This window comes from Rattus rattus, chromosome 2 (genome assembly GCF_011064425.1).
Source record: "Rattus rattus isolate New Zealand chromosome 2, Rrattus_CSIRO_v1, whole genome shotgun sequence".
NCBI classification, from domain to species: Eukaryota; Metazoa; Chordata; class Mammalia; order Rodentia; family Muridae; genus Rattus; species Rattus rattus.
In genome coordinates, this window is record NC_046155.1 from 38729879 (window position 1) to 38747829 (window position 17951).

Below are 17951 nucleotides of genomic sequence, written 5' to 3' on the forward strand. Positions count from 1 at the left end.
ATTGTTGAGGATAGTTTTAGCTATCCTGGGTTTTTTGTTATTTCAGATGAATTTGCAAATTGTTTTGTCTAACTCTCTGAAGTATTGGATTGGTATTTTGATGGGGATTAGATCGCTTTTGGTCAAATGGCCATTTTTACTATATTGATCCTGCCAATCCATGAGCATGGGAGATCTTTCCATCTTCTGAGGTCTTCTTCAATTTCTTTCTTCAGAGGCTTGAAGTTCTTATTGTACAGATCTTTTACTTGCTTGGTTAAAGTCACACCAAGATATTTTATATTATTTGGGACTATTATGAAGGGTGTCATTTCCCTAATTTCTTTCTTGGCTTGTTTCTCTTCTGTTTAGAGGAAGGCTACTGATTTATTTGAGTTTATTTTGTACCCAGCCACTTTGCTGAAGTTGTTTATCAGCTTTAGTAGTTCTCTGGTGGAACTTTTGGGATCACTTAAATATACTATCATATCATCTGCAAATAGTGATATTTTGACTTCTTCTTTTCCATTCTGCATCCACTTGATCTCCTTTTGTTGTCTGATTGCTCTGGCTACAACTTCAAGAACTATATTGAATAAGTAGGGAGAGAGTGGGCAGCCTTGTCTAGTCCCTGATTCTAGTGGGATTGCTTCAAGTTTCTCTCCATTTATTTTAATTTTAGAGACTGGTTTGCTGTATATGGCTTTTACTATGTTTAGGTATAGGCCTTGAATTCCTATTTTTTTCCAGGACTTTTATCAATGAAGGGGTGTTGAATTTTGTCAAATGCTTTCTCAGCATATGATGAAATGATCATGTGGTTTTGTTATTTCAGTTTGTTTATATAATGGATTACGTTGATGGTTTTCTGTATATTAAACCATCCCTGCATTCCCGGGATGAAGCCTACTTGATCATGCTGGATGATTGTTTTGTTTTGCTCTTGGATTCGGTTTGCCAGAATGTTTATGAGTATTTTTGTGTCGATATTCATAAGGGAAATTGGTCTGAAGTTCTCTTTCTTTGTTGGGTCTTTGTGTGGTTTAGGTATAAGAGTAATTGTGGCTTCATAGAAGTAATTCGGTAGTGTTCCATCTGTTTCAATTTTGTGGAATAGTTTGGATACCATTGGTATGAGGTCTTCTATGAAATTCTGATACAATTCTGCACTAAACCCCTCTGGTCCTGGGCTCTTTTTGGTTAGGAGACCTTTAATGACTGCTTCTATTTCCTTAGGAGTTATGGGTTGTTTAACTGGTTTATGTGTTCCTGATTTAACTTCGGTACCTGATATCTGTCTAGAAATTGTCCATTTCCTGCAGATTTTCAAGTTTTGTAGTATATAGGCTTTTATAGTAAGATCTGATGATTTTTTGAATTTCCTCTGAATCTGTAGTTTTGTCTCCCTTTTCATTTCTGATTTTGTTAATTTGGAAACACTCTCTGTGTCCTCTCATTTGTCTGGCTAAGGGTTTATCTATCTTGTTGATTTTCTCGAAGAACCAACTTTTGGTTCTGTTGATTCTTTCTATGGTCCTTTTTGTTTCTACCTGGCTGATTTCAGCTCTGAGTTTGATTATTTCCTGTCTTCTACTCCTCCTGGGTGTATTTGCTTCTTTTTGTTCTAGAGCTTTTAGGTGTGCTGTCAAGCTGCTGACATATGCTCTCTCCTGTTTCTTCCTGCAGGCACTCAGAGCTATGAGTTTTCCTCTTAGCACAGCTTTCATTGTGTCTCATAAGTTTGGGTATGTTGTGCCTTCATTTTCATTAAATTCTAAGAAGTCTTTAATTTCTTTCTTTATTTCTTCCTTGACCAGGTTATCGTTGAGTAGAGCATTGTTCAACTTCCATATATATGTGGGCGTTCTTCCCTTATTGTTATTGAAGACCATCTTTAGCTCGTGGTGGTCTGATAGCACACATGGGATTATTTCTATCTTTCTGTACCTGTTGAGGCCCATTTTTTGACCAATTATATGGTCAATTTTGGAGAAAGTACCATGAGGATCTCAGAAGAATGTATATCCTTTTGCTTTAGGATAGAATGTACTATAAATATCTTTTAAGTCCATTTGGTTCATGACTTCTCTTAGTCGGCATATGTCTCTGTTCAATTTCTGTTTCCATGATCTGCACCCCATGAGAGTGGGGTGTTGAAATCTCCTACTATTATTGTGTGAGGAGCAATGTGTTCTTTGAGCTTTAGTAAGGTTTCCTTTATGTATGTAGGTCCTCTTGTATTTGGAGCATAGATATTTAGGATTGAGAGTTCATCTTGGTGGAATTTTCCTTTGATGAATATGAAGTGTCCTTCCTTATCTTTTTTATGACTTTTAGTTGAAAATTGATTTTATTTGATATTACAATGGCTACTCCAGCTTGCTTCTTCCGACCATTTGCTTGGAAATTTGTTTTCCAGCCTTTCACTCTGAGGTAGTGTCTGTCTTTGTCTCTGAGGTGTGTTTCCTATAGGCAGCAGAATGCAGGGTCCTCGTTGTGTATCCAGTTAGTTAATCTATGTCTTTTTATTGGGGAGTTAAGACCATTGATGTTGAGAGATATTAAGGAATAGTGATTATTGCTTCCTGTTATATTCATATTTGGATGTGAGGTTATGTTTGTGTACTTTTCTTCTCTTTGTTTTGTTGCCAAGACCATTAGTTTCTTGCTTTTTCTAGGGTGTAGCTTGCCTCCTTATGTTGGGCTTTACCATTTATTATCCTTTGTAGTGCTGGATTTGTAGAAAGATATTGTGTAAATTTGGTTTTGTCATGGAATATCTTGGTTTCTCCATCTATGCTAATTGAGAGTTTTGCAGGATACAGTAAGCTGGGCTGGCATTTGTGTTCTCTTAGGGTCTGTTTGACATCAGTCCAGGATCTTCTGGCCTTCATAGTTTCTGGCGAAAAGTCTGGTGTGATTCTGATAGGTCTGCCTTTATATGTTACTTGACCTTTTTCCTTACTGCTTTTTAATATTCTTTCTTTATTTTTTGCATTTGGTGTTTTCAGTATTATGTGTCGGGAGGTGTTTCTTTTCTGATCCAATCTATTTGGAGTTCTGTAGGGTTCTTGCATGCCTATGGGCATCTCTTTTTTTAGGTTAGGGAAGTTTTCTTCTATGATTTTGTTGAAGATATTTACTGGTCCTTTGAGCTGTGAGTCTTCACTCTCTTCTATACCTATTATCCTTAGGTTTGATCTTCTCATTGAGTCCTTGATTTCCTGTATGTTTCGGACCAGTAGCTTTTTCTGCTTTCCATTATCTTTGACTGTTGAGTTGATGATTTCTATGGAATCTTCTGCTCCTGAGATTCTCTCTTCTATCCCTTGTATTCTGTTGGTGGTGCTTGTATCTACGGCTCCTTGTCTCTTCCTTTGGTTTTCTATATCCAGGGTTGTTTCCTTGTGTTCTTTCTTGATTGCTTCTATTTCCATTTTTAATTCCTTCAATTGTTTGATTGTGTTTTCCTGGAATTCTTTCAGGGATTTTTGTGATTCCTCTCTGTAGGCTTCTACTTGTTTATTTATGTTTTCCTGGAATTCTTTCAGGGAATTTTGTGATTCTTCTCTGTAGGCTTCTACTTGTTTATTTATGTTTTCCCGTGTTTCTCTAAGGGAGTTCTTCATGTCTTTCTTGAAGTCCTCCAGCATCATGATCAAATATGATTTTGAAACTAGATCTTGCTTTTCTGGTGTGTTTGAATATTCAGTGTTTGCTTTGGTGGGGGAATTGGGCTCCGATGATGCCATGTAGTCTTGGTTTCTGTTGCTTGGGTTCCTGTGCTTGCCTCTCGCCATCAGATTATCTCTAGATTTACTTTGTTCTGCTATTTCTGACAGTGGCTAGACTGTCCTATAAGCCTGTGTGTCACCTGAGTGCTGTTGACCTGTTTTTCTGTTTTCTTTCAGCCAGTTATAGGGACAGAGTGTTCTGCTTTCAGGTGTGTAGTTTTTACTACCTACAGGTCTTCCGCTGTTCCTGTGGGCCTGTGTCTTGAGTTCACCAGGCAGGTCGCTTGGAGCTGGAAGGTTTGTCTTACCTGTGGTCCCCAGGCTCAAGTTTGCTCACGGGGTGTTGCTTATGAGCTCTCCGTGGCGGCAGCAACCAGGAAGATCTGCGCTGCCCTTTCTGGGAGCTTCCGTGCACCAGGCTTCCAGATGGAGTTTGGTGTTTTCCTCTGGAGTCAGAGATGTGGGCCGAGTGTAGTCTCTTCTGGTTTCCCAGGTGTGTCTGCCTCTCTGAAGGTTTAGCTCTCCCTCCCACGGGATTTGGGTGCAGAGAACTGTTTATCTGGTCGGTCCCTCAGGTTCCGGCGGTGTCTCAGATGCAGCGGATTTCCTGCTCCTGTGCCCTTATCCAAGGGAACCCAGAGGCCATATACAGTTTCCTCTTGGGCCAGGGATGTGGGCAGGGGTGGACAGTGTTGGTGGTCTCTTCTGCTCTGCAATCTTAGGATTGCCCACCTGTCTCGGCTGTGAGCTCTCTCCAACGGGGTTTGGGAGCAGTGACCTGGAGGCAGGGAGAGCGAGATTGGGACTCCTGCTAAAAACCAGAAGTATCTGGTACTAGAGGAATTTTGCCTCTGTGTGTCCCAAGGCCACCAGTCAGGTCGCTTGCAGCAGAAAAGTTCGTCTTACCTGCAGTCCCGAGGCTCAAGTTTGCTCGTGGGGTGTTGCTTATGAGCTCTCCGCAGCGGCAGCCGTGATTCACTTTCTAGAGGATCCCTGTAACTACCATCCCATAATCTTGGCCCTTTCGGCTTCTCACCTGCCCCCATATTGATCCTGTTCTCCCTTTCCATTTCTCCTCCCCTCTGACACCCAGACTATTCCCTTCGTCCACCTCTTACAATTATGTCCTTCTGATTTCTAAGTGGGATTGAAGCCTCCTCACTTGGGCATTTCTTCTTAATATACTTCTTACAGTCTATAGGTTATATCCTAGGTGTTGTGTACTTTTTGGCTAATATCCACTTAGTGAGTATATACTATGCATATCCTTTTGGGTTTGAGTTACCTCACTGTGGATGATACTTTCTAGTTCCATCCATTGTCCTGCAAATCTCACGATGTCCTCATTCTTAATAGCTGAGTAGTATACCATGGTGTAAATGAACCACCTTTTCTGTATCCATTTTTCCATTGTGGGACATCTGGTTCATTTCCAGCTTCTGGCTATCACAAATAAGGCTTCTGTAAACAGAGTGGAGCATGTGCCACTGTGGCATGGTGGGGCATCTATTGGGTATATGTTCAAGAGTGGTATGGCTATGTCTTCAGGTAGACTTATTTCCAGTTTTCTGAGGAAAATCTAGATTTATTTCCAGAGTGGATGTACTGGTTTGTAATCCTACCAGCAATGGAAGAGTGTTGCCCTTTTCCAACATTCTCTCCAGCATGTGCTGTCACCTGAATTTTGATCTTAGCCATTCCGATTGGTGTAAGGTGCAATATCATGCTACTTTAATTTGCATTTCCCTGATCACTATGCACTTTGAAAATTTCTTTAAGTACTTCTCAGCCTTCAAGATTCCTCTGTTGTGAATTCTCTGTTTCATTCTATACCCCATTTTTTCACTGTATTGTATTGTATTGTTCACTTGTTTGGTGGCTACTTTCTTGAGTTATTCATGTATTTTAGATATTAGACTTTTATCAGATGAGGGGTTAGTAAAGATTTTTTTCCAATCTGTAGGTTGCTGTTTTTACTATTGATTGTGTTCTTTGCCTTACAGAAGCTTTGCTTATTCATGGGGCTCCACTTATCAATTCGTGATCTTAGAGCCTGAGCCATCGGTGTTCTTTTTAGGAAGTTTCTCACAGTGTCAATGTGTTTGAGACTCCTTAGAATTTTCTCTCCTATTAGATTCAGTGTATCTGGTTTTGTATTGAGTTCTTTGATTCATTTGGACTTGAGGTGACAAATATGGGTCTATTTTCATTTTTCCACATACAAATAGCCAGTTAGACCATACCCATTCATTGGAGATGCTTTCTTTTATCCATTGTATATTTTTGGTTTCTTTGTCGAAGATTAGGTGTTCATAAGTGTGTGGTTTTATTTCTTGATCTTCAATTCTATTCCATTGATCAACCTGGTTTCTCTGTACCAATATTATGCTGCTTGTCACTATTGCTCTGTAGTATAACTTGAGGTCAGACATGGTGATTCCCCCAGAAGTTCTCTTATTGTTAAGACTTGTTCTCACTATTCTGAGATGTTTGCATTTCCAGATGAATTTGTCAATTGCCTTTCCATGTCTTTGAAGAATTTGGGTGTGATTTTGACGGGGATTGTGTTGAATCCATACATTACTTATGATAAGATCATCAGTTTTGCTATGTTAATTCTGCCAATCCATGATCATGGGAAATTTCTTCATTTTCTGAGATTTTCGATTTCTTTCTTGAGAGACCTAAAGTTATTGTCATACAGCTCTTTCACTTGTTTGGTTAGAGTTATCCCAAGATATTTTATATTACTTATGAATATTGTGAAGGGTGCTGTTTCCCTAATTTCTTTCTCAGCCCACTTATCATTCATATATTAGAAGGCTACTAATTTGATTTAATTTTATATCCAGTCACTTTCATGGTTGTTTATAAGCTGTAGAAGTTATCTGGTAGAATTTTAGAGATTGCTTATGTATACTCTCATATCTTCTGTAAATACCGATACTTTGAAATATTCTTTTAAAATCTGCATTCCCTTGACCTACTTTCATGGTCTTATTGCTCTAACTACAGCTCCCAGTACTATATTGACTAGATATTGGGAGAGTGGGCATTCTTATTTTGTCCCTGATTTTGGTGGGATTGCTTCAAGTATTTTTTCTATTTAATTTGAAATTGGTGGTTTGTTAGCTCTAAATTGATTTTATTTATATTTAGGTATGGGCCTTGAAGTTCTGATCTCTCCAATACATTTTTTCCATCTTTATTGACTTGGGTATTTCTTATTTACATTTCAATTGTCAATCCCTTTCCTGGATTCCAGGACAACATCCCCCTAACTCCTCCTGCTCCTCTTCTCCATGGATGTTCCCTTCCCTATCCTCCCCTCATTAACACCCTCTCCCAAACTATCACATTCACTGGGGGTTCAGTCTTGGCAGGACCAAGGGATTCCCCTTCCACTGGTGCTCTTACTAGGCTATTCATTGTTACCTATGAGGGTGGAGCCCAGGGTCAGTCCATGTATAGTCTTTGGGTAGTGGCTTAGTCACTGGAAGCTCTGATGGTTGGCACTGTTGTTCATATGGGGTGTGAAGCCCATTCAAGTTCTTTCAGTCCTTCATCTGACTCCTTCAACAGAGGTCCCATTCTCAGTTCAGTGGTTTAATGATGGCATTCACCTATGTATTTGTTGTATCTGGGTGTTTCTCTCAGTAGAGATCTACATCTGGTTCCTGTCGGCCTGCACTTCTTTGCTTCATCCATCTTATCTAGTTCTGTGGCTGTATATGTATGGGCCACATGTGGGGCAGGCTCTGAATGGGTGTTCCTTCTGCCTCTGTTCTAAACTTTGCCTCCCTATTCCCTCCAAAGTGTATTCTTGTTCACCTTTTAAAGAAGGAGTGAAGCATTCACATTTTGGTCATCCTTCTTGAGTTTCATGTGTTCTGTGCATCTAGGGTAATTCAAGCATTTCAGCTAATATCCACTTATCAATGAGTGCATACCATGTGTGTTTTTCTGTGATTGGGTTACCTCACTCAGGATGATATTTTCCAGTTCTACCCATTTGCCTATGAATTTCATAAAGTCATTGTTTTTGATAGCTGAGTAATATTCCATTGTGTAGGTGTACCACATTTTCTTTATCCATTCCTCTGTTGTAGGGCATCTGGGTTCTTTCCAGCTCCTGGCTATTATAAATAAGACTGCCCTGAAAATAGTGGAGCATGCGTCTTTTTTATATGTTGGGGCATCTTGTGGGTATATGCTCAAGAGAGGTATAGATGGGTCCTCAGGTAGTTCAATGTCCAGTTTTCTGAGGAACATCCAGACTGATTTCCAGAATGTTTGTACCAGTCTGCAATCCCACCAACAATGGAGGGGTGTTCCTCTTTCTCCCCATCCTCACCAGCATTTGCTGTCACCTGAATTTTTGATCTTAGCCATTCTCACTGGTGTGAGGTGGCATTTCAGGGTTGTTTTGATTTGCATTTCCCTGATGACTAAAGATGTTGAACATTTCTTTAGGTGTTTCTCAGCCATTTGGCATTCTTCAGCTGTGAATTTTTTGTTTAGTTCTGAACCCCATTTTTTTTGTAATTACAATTTTTATTTACATTTTAAATGTTATCCCATTTCCCAGTTTCCCCTCTAGAAATCTGCTATCCCACTCCACCCCACCCCCACTTCTATGAGGGTGCTCCCTCTCCCACCCACCTACTCCCTCCCACTTCCCAACCCTGACATTCCCCTACACTGGGGCATCGAGCCTTGGCAGGACCAAGGGCCTCTCCTCCCACTGATGCCCAATAAGGCCATCCTCGGCTACACATGCTGATGGAGCCTAAGTCCATCCCTGTGTTCTCTTGGGATGGTGGTTTAATCCCTGGGAGTTCTGGGGTTCTGGTTGGTTGATATTGTTGTCCTCCTTATGGGATTGCAAACCCCTTCGGTCTGAGGCCAGTCTGTGTGTTCCAAGCTTTCTAAGGCCATGGAGTAAGACTCTATCTCAAAAAACAATCAAGCAAGAAAAGATTTTTTTTTTAATCAAAAAGCAAAAACATGACGAGTATTCTGTGAACCCCATTTTTAATAGGGTTATTTGTCTCCTTGCGGTCTAACTTCTTGAGTTCTTTGTATATTTTGGATATAAGCCCTCTATCTGTTGTAGGATTGGTAAAGATCTTTTCTCAATCTGTTGGTTCCTGTTTTGCCCTAACAACAGTGTCCTTTGCCTTACAGATGCTTTGCAGTTTTCTGGGATCCCATTTGTCGATTCTTGATCTTAGAGCATAAGCCATTGGTGTTTTGTTCAGGAAATTTTCTCCAGTGCCCATGTGTTTGAGATGCTTCCCCACTTTTTCTTCTATTAGTTTGAGTGTAGTATCTGGTTTGATGTGGAGGTCCTTGATCCACCTGGACTTAAGCTTTGTACATGGTGATAAGCATGGATCGATCTGCATTCTTCTACATGATGACCACCAGTTGAACCAGCACCGTTTGCTGAATATGCTATCTTTTTTCTATTGGATGGTTTTGGCTCCTTTGTCAAAAATCAAGTGACCATAGGTGTTAGGTGTTTTCCTCTAGAGTCAGAAATGTGGGCAGAGAGCATTCTCCTCTGGCTTCCTAAGTGTATCTGCCCCTCTGAAGGTCTAGCTCTCCCTCCCACGGGATTTGGGTGCAGGGAGCTGTTCCCTTTAGATCTGTGCACAGTCTGCACCACCGGGCTCCTGCAACTTCCTGCAACTTGAGTGCCCCTATCTTCCTGTTCCCAGAGGCCTTATACAGTTTCCTCTTGGGCCAGGTATGTGTGCAATGGTGGTCAGTACTTGCATTCTCTCCTGCCCTGCACTCTCGTGAGTGCCCACCTGTTTGGGCAATGAGCTTTCTCTCCCATGGAGTTTGGAAGCAGGGAGCTGCAGGCCAGGATCAGGGATCTTCAGGCTCCAGCTAGAAACCGAGGTGTCTGGTCCCAGAGGAATTTTGCCTCTTTGTGTCCTGATACCACCAGGCAGGTTGCTTGGAGCAGAACAGTTGGTCTTACCTTTGATCCCGCGGCTCACGTTTGCTCATGGGGGGGTTGCTTTTGAGCCCTCTGTGAGGGAGGCAACCAGGAGGGCCTGTGCTTCCTTCTGCTCCTTGCTTTTTATTAAGGCAAATTATATGCAAGTTGATCTTAATTTTTATTGTTAGGTCTACATTAGCTTGACTTTTCAGGACCAGTGACTTGAGAATAAGGTGCCATCAGATATGTGGTCTTACCATCAAATTTTAAAACCTAAGACATTACAATATCTATAGCCTGTAATATCTCTGAGTTTTTTTGAACATTACTGGCCCAAAACTCCTATAGAGGTATCTTGTACCTGGTACCCACATTGTATTTGGTAGCCTATCATCTCTAAGAGGGTCAGTGTTAATATATTATAAAATGAGTAATTTAAACTGTTTTTATTGTATGTATGTAAAATGTTAAGAGTTTATGTCTACTAGCTAACCTAGTAACCTGAAAATTGTGGGAGTAACTAACAATGTTCTGAGTGAATTTAAGACCCACTAAACAAGCTAGAACACACATCTATTATCTATTATCAAAGTCATGGACATGTAGCTAAATAGGTCAAAGGTACCAGGACAGAGCCAAGTTTTATTACTTTCAAGACATAGTAATTAAATTAAAAGTTGGTTTTATTTCTGTAAAAAATATCAAACAATAATTATCAAAGACCCATGGATACTTAAGAAGGATAAGAAAATGCAGAGTGCTCAGACATAATTGGAGTACTGTTTTTCATTTTCCTAATTTTTGAGACTCAGGAAAGATGGCAAAACTGGGGCCAAAAGACTAGGAAAATGCTTTCCGGACAAAATGGACATCAGCATACATAAACTTAAACAGTAGTGTCAACAATCACATTGCAAGTGAAACTGCAATCTAAACAAAGTGCTAGCAAGTATGTGTTGCCTGGAGGTGACCACATTGTCTCATCATTATCTGAGGAGCTACTAGTAATTGAGAGCTGCCAGAAATGGGTATCTGGATATCCTTGTAAGTATGTCTCCAAAGAGATGAAACAACATATACCTAAGAGTATGTACGAGATTTGATAGGTTAAGAATGAGAACACAAGATTGGTGGTATGGGATGGGAGTTATATCTATGAGAAAATCGAAATTCAAAATACGAAATTCAAAGAGTTAAGAAATATTTTAAAAGATGCCCCTTCTTCAAAAGGGACATACTGTTTTCATTCTAGGAGATTAAAAGTCTGTAAAAATCCTCATCACAAGAAATGAATAAATGGAGAAGGAACAACCATTTCTTTGGATGTAAAATAATTCTGCTTTTAAAGAAATATACTGGGTACGTTTCTTCAATATAATTTTTTAAAAATTGGGGGATTTCAGATCAACATTAGTCAGTCACAAATTACTACTTATTCTGTTATGCATAATGGAGATCTCCAAAATGTTGGACCACTAATGTTCTGTAAATTATATAAAGCAAACTGTTATAAAATGCATGTTCTAAATCCTGAGAGTGTTATTGAGTAACTCCTTATTTATTTTGATTCAATATAGTCAATATTGAACTTTAGGACAAAGTCAGCACTGTCGATTGATACAATTGAACGGGGTATATTTATTCAGGGAAAGATATGAGAAACATTTGGCATGGTCTAGAACCCCAATCCAGCCACTGGAGTATCTTGTCCAGTTTGTCTAGGTTGTAAATAACCAAGGCCCATTTTCTAATCTCCTTACATAAAAAAAGCCACAGTAATTGAACTGGAACATACATAAAGAAACAGTGAAAAATTGACAGAACTACTTTAATAACTATTAATAAAATGCGATGTAAGCAAGTATCAAGAAGAGAACTTCTTATACTAAGGACAAATATGAATATCTGCTTAGTCTAATCAGAGCAAACATAATGACATCTTTTACAGAAGATGGCTTTGCTTGAACTGCTCAAATAATAAGTGTAAGTTTTCTGGAATTTAAGTACTGAAAATGTATGTCTCTACTTATTTAATTCTGCATACTTTGGTTATTTTATAGTACAGTTTTGACATACATAGAACACACATTCTATTACTGATTCACATTTAACAAACCTTCATTATGTTGGACCAACTCTTTATGATTATTATCAATGGAAGAATAAAAATGAACAAAATCAATGTTTCTGGAGTGTTTCAATTCTAGAAGATAATCTTTCCCACAAATTTTCATTTATTGTCTTCTGTTCAGTTATGCTGAGCTAGCCGCATTTCTGAAATGATGGTAAGTGGAGAATACTAATAACTGTAAAGCCAGAGGATATCTGCAATTACAAAGTAATCACATTGAATTCTAAGTTCTTCCAGCTATGAGTTGTGGAACACTTGTAGTCCTTCTGTTGTAGTGCTGACAATTGAAAGGAAGAAAGAAAGGAAGGAAGGAAAAGAGAGAAAGAAAGAGAGAGAGAAAGAGAGAAAGAAAGAGAGAAAGAAAGAGAGAAAGAAAGAGAATAGCCTAGGTCATCTATTGAACTTCACTTGGTAAAAGTCACAGTGTTCATTGTATATCAATGTAATATATTTTCTTCTTAAAATGTGTTATGAATATGAGATGTTTTTGTCTTTTGTCTTACCTTTGTTGCTCAAAGCATATATTAGAGTCATACTGCATTTATAATTAAAGCATATGTCTATATGATAAAATTAGCAAGAACCAATTTAAATACACAGATAAGCATGCATACAATCTTATGTCCATATATTTAGAACTTTTTAAAAAGGTGACTCCTGCATTTTTTATTAGATATTTTAAATTTACATTTCAAATGTTATTCCCTTTCTCAGTTTCCCATCAATAAACCCTACACCATTCCCCCTGCCCCTTCTTCTATGATATGTTTCCCCCTCCAACCACCCAATCTTTCCTGCTTCCAGTCCTGACATTCCCCTATACTGGGGGGTTCCAGCTTTGGCAGGAACAAAGGCTTCTCCTTCCATCGTTGCCCAACAGGGCCATCCTATATGCTACATATGGGTCTGTCCATGTGTACTCTTTGGGTGGTGGGTTTGGACAGTATTGGTATGAGGTCTTCTATGAAGGTCTGATAGAATTCTGCACTGAGTCCATCTGGACCTGGGCTCTTTTTGGTTGGGAGACTTTTAATAACTGCTTATATTTCTTTAGGAGTTATAGGAATCTTTATATGGTTATCTGATCCTGATTTAACTTTGGTACCTTGAATCTGTGTAGAAAATTGTCTATTTCATCTAAGTTTTCAAGTTTTGTTGAATATAGACTTTTCTAGTAGGATCTGATGATTTATTGAATTTCCTCACATTCTTTTGTCATGTCTCCCTTTTCATTTCTGATTTTGTTAATTTTCATTCTCTCTTTCTCTTTCTCTCTCTCTCTCTCTCTCTCTCTCTCTCTCTCTCTCTCTCCTCTCTTGTTATTCTGGCTACTGGTTTATTGATCTTGTTGATTTTCTCAAAGAACCAGCTCCTTGTATTGTTCCTTTTGTTTCTACTTGGTTGATTTCAGCTCTGTTTGATTATTTCCTGCAGTATACTTTTCTTGGGTATATTTGCTTCTTTTTGTGCTAGAGCATTTAGGTGTGCTGTCAAACTATTAGGGCATGCTCTCTCCTGTTTCATTTTGGAGGCACTCATAGCTATGAATTTCCTCCCTTAGAACTGCATTCATTGTTTCCCATAAATTTGGGTATGTTGTGTGTTCATTTTCATTAATTTCTTAAGTCCTTAATTTCTTTTTTACTTCTTCCTTGACCAAGTTATCATTGAGTAGAGCGTTGTTCCACTTCCATGTGTATATGTGCTTACTGTTGTTTTTCTTGTTGTTGAAGACCAGCCTTTGTTCATGGTAATCTGATAGCATGCATGGGGTTATGTCAATCTTTTTGTATCTGTTAAGGCCTGTTTTGTGACCAATTATATAGTCATTTTTTTGAGAAGATACCATGAGGTGCTGTGAAGGAGGTATATTTTTACTTTAGGTTGAAATGTTCTATAAATATCTATTAAAACAACTTGATTTATAACTTCTGTTAGTTTCTCTATGTCTCTATTTTCTGTTTCCATGACCATTGATGAGAGTGGAGTGTTTATGTCTCCCATTATAATTGTGCGAGGCTCATTGTATGAACTTTAGTAAGGTTTCTTTTATGAATGTATGTGCCCTTGCATTTTTAGCATAGATATTTAAAATTGAGAGACATCTTGGAGGATTTTTTCCTTTGATATATATGAAATTTTCTTCCTTATCTTTTTAGATAACTTTTTGTTGAAAGTCTATTTTATTCAATATTAGAATGGCTAATCCTGGTTCTTTCTTTGGACCATTTCCTTTTGCTCTGAGTTAGTTTCTGTCTTTGTCATTGAGGTTTGTTTCTTTTATGTAGCAAAATGTTGGGTTGAAACGCCCACCTCGACCAGCAAGGAAGATGCAACACCGTCGGATTCTTCTCAACAGCCTTTATTGCAGGAACACCTCATTGTTGGTACAGGGGACCCCAAGGAACAAAGGCACTTGCCTTATTTACAAAACAGGCTATGGCTGTAAACTTGTCCTCTAGGGATTGGTGGAGCATGAAGTACCTTATTAGCATGGACATCACCCTGGCCTTGTAGATGTTGGAGGTATGCCAACACATGTGCTGTAATGGTTGTATACCACAAACGACCACAAGATGTCAGCGCCATCTTTATCTATATGTGCTGCTCCCTACAACTCCTCCTCTTTTTGTATTATAAAAATGAAACCATTAGGTGGAGGTAGTGGTCTGAGAGAGATCAGACATGCCTCACAGAGTGCCCAGCTCGGCCATGGTGAGCCACTCTTGCAGTTAGGACTGCACCCCAATGGCTAGAGAAAGTTGTAACACACCGTTCTGGGCTATACGTGTGTGTTTATTTGGGGGAGAAACTGGGCAGAGGGGCATTTGACCAGCCCGTACATGTTCAAACGGGGCGTAGCCACCTCTGTCTATGACTGGTCTAGATCAAGGTGTTACGTCAATATTGTCATTGTTTCTGTCTTAGATCGTTCCTCTCGGAAGCTCGACCTTTTCCGTCACTGGGTCACCCTATAGCCACCGGGCCCCTGCCTTAGGTTGGTCCGAGCCGGAGGAAAGTTGCCCGTCTCTGGATACAATGACTTCACATGACAGTGACAAAATACGATCTAGGGCAAACTCTTAATTTTTCAAAGAGGCCAGCCATATGTTGGGAGAAGCACCACTTTTAATGGCGACCATAGCCTGGTAAACAATCGCTTTGTGTCTGGCATGCTCTTGTTGTAAACAGCAAAAGAGCCATAGACATACTCCACATCCCAAGAAGACAATGGCCCCCCAGGCAAACATGCCAGCCCATTCTTTGAAAACGGAGAGAGCATTGATAATCCATGAGGTGAAGTCTCCAAAAGTGATAGGTTCCAATCTAGTGTTGTTAAGGACAGCAATCTGCATCAGCAATTGTCTCAATAGTTCTCTGCTTTCATGGACCATTTTCCTTTCAGATAATTCTAGATTTCTTTGCTCTGTTGAGAATACTGAGAAAAATTAGCTTGCAAAGGAGTAATACATGGAAAACTACAATTATGTATCATAATTAAAGTTGTAATGTTCAACTCAGCAGAATTATTGACTGATGTGTCTCCACTGCCTGAAGAGACTCCTTGGATAACTAGACTCAAAGCAGCCAGGATGGCCCCAGTGCTCATTGCACTGTCACTCATAGGATCTAACCAATTAGCTAATGTGGTCCTTCGCAGCCATATAGAAGGCTGGGAGGAATTTTTAAAAGTAAAACATAATGTATGCAGCAAAGAAAGATTAGTGGCAGTATACTGTTGGGGCAATTCTCCATTTGGCACTATACAGGGAACATCACGCAAAGAGGAGGTGGAGAAAAAAGTTGGCAATACAGTAGAATTGCTGTGAACTGGCATAAGTACTGGCCAGGATCTGGCAATAGCCCACAGCGTGAGTGAATCAACCTGGATTACCATTCCCAGCAATAATAGAGTGCGTAGTTCTATTGTCAGGAGGAGCAGGAGGCAGTTTGCGAGTCAAACGCTCAGGTACCCAGATTGGATTGTCTTGATTCTGTGGAAAAACACAAACAGCTCCCCTAGATCTTGAAATTACAGGATCTGGGCCACACCATTCACCAGTTAAGACATCCCTCCACTTTACTTCTATATTAGTTATAGGTTTAGTAGTAGCATGGCGATCCGCAGCAGAGCGGCCCTGCACATCCAAGATTAAAAAGTTCAAAGTAAAAAGTGTTAATGACAACTGTTCTCTTGGTGTTCTGCCATAGGCAATACCCCCTTTTTGTTTTTGTAAGAGCTCTTTTAAGGTACGATGTGCTCTTTCCACAATTCCTTGACTTTGGGGATTGTATGGCAATCCTGTAGTATGTTTGACCTGCATTGTTTGGCAAATGTCTGAAAGGACTTTGCAATGTAGGCAGGTCTGTTGTCTGTCTTGAGACTATCAGGCTTTCCCCAGGCTGCCCACACCTCTAAGCAGTGACTAATGGCATTACGAGCCTTTTCACCAGTCATCAGAGTGGCATGTATAATACTGGAAGAGGTATCAACAGAAACATGAGCATATTTTAAATTTCCAAATTGAGAGATATGTGTGACATCCATCTGCCAAATTTTTAGCGGAATCAGACCACGAGGGTTAATTCCCACCTGAGGAGGGTGGTGAAATTGAACACAATTTTGACAACTTAGCACCACATCACGAGCTTTAGCTCTAGAGATTTTAAATTTTTGCTGAAGAGTGAAGGCAGGAACATGAAACTTTTGATGAAATTCTCTAGCGAGATCATCCGGGGCTGCATGAAAAATAAATTCTGTACGAGTACTAGCATCCACCAGGGCGTTATTGCTGGCCATGGGACCAGGCAAATTAGTATGGGCTTGAATATGTTGTATGAAAAATTTATTTTTTTCTGGCCCAAATCAATTTTTGTAATTCTAAAAGAATTTGACATACAGTACTAGCCAACCTAATTGGCCCTGCAATTTCAAGTGAGTGCACAGCATTATCTACATAAGCAGAATCATAAATTAAATTAAAAGAATCATGAAATCTTTTAAAAACTTCCAATACAATTTTACATTCTGTAATTTGGGGGGGTGCCTGGACTGTATTGAATTAATACTGGTTCTTGAGAATCAACCATATAGGCACCTACACCTGTTTTGGAGCCATCTGTATAAATATCTAACGCTCCAGACAAAGGCTCTGAGGCAGTGACCTTAGGAAAAATCACTGGATGTTCAGTAAAAAATTGTAACAAAGGATCCTTAGGATAATGATTGTCAAACTCTCCATCAAAACTACAGTGTAATATGGCCCAATCATCTATCAAGGCACACAATGTTCTATCTGAGCTATAGTATATGGTATAATAATTTTCTTGGGCAAAATACCAAAATGCTGAATGCAAGATTTAACACCTAACATAGCAAGCTGTGCAACAGCAGAAGGGTAATATTCAAGGGTCTTATTAGGAGAAATATGAGGATAAATTCACAGAAGTGGTCCTTGTTGCCATAGCACTCCTGTAGGCTGAAGAAAGGTTCTCAGTATACACAAAAGGAGATCTTCCTTTTCCTTGTACCTTCTTAGCATTGCCTTTTCCAGTCTTTCTTCTACTTTCCTTAAGGATAATCATGCTTCCTTGGTTAAAGCACGGGTGAAGTAAGCTGAGAATCCCCTTTCAGGATCTCATAGAGTGGTTGTAAATCTACATTGGGCATTTTAAAATAGGGTTGAATCCAATTTATGTTTCCTAGTAATTTCTGAAAGTCATTTAATATTTTTAAATTATCTTTTTGTCAAGTGGCTGACAAAAGAAATTGTAACCAGTTCACCTGGGACTTTCAGGACCTCAGTAGCAGTCCTTTATCAAACTGTCTCAGTGGGCTAAAGGCCCATGGAAAAGAAAACATTAATCTTGACCTTGGCCACAGCCTCTAATTGGAGTAAGCTGAAGAGCCGGTGCCAAGACTTTCTCCTCTTATCATCTTAAAGTAAAGCCTGTTCTGTCTGGAAAAACAAGGTTACTCACAGTCTGTTGCAGACTTTCTCTGAAACTACTTCAGGGGCTCCCCTGTCCCCAAACCTGGGGCATTTTGACCATAGGGGCAGGAACTGGCTGCTGAGGGGATAGGATCAAAGGCATTCTCCATATACTTAATGTTGGAGATCAACTCCTCTCTTGGAATAAGGCCAGCAGATAA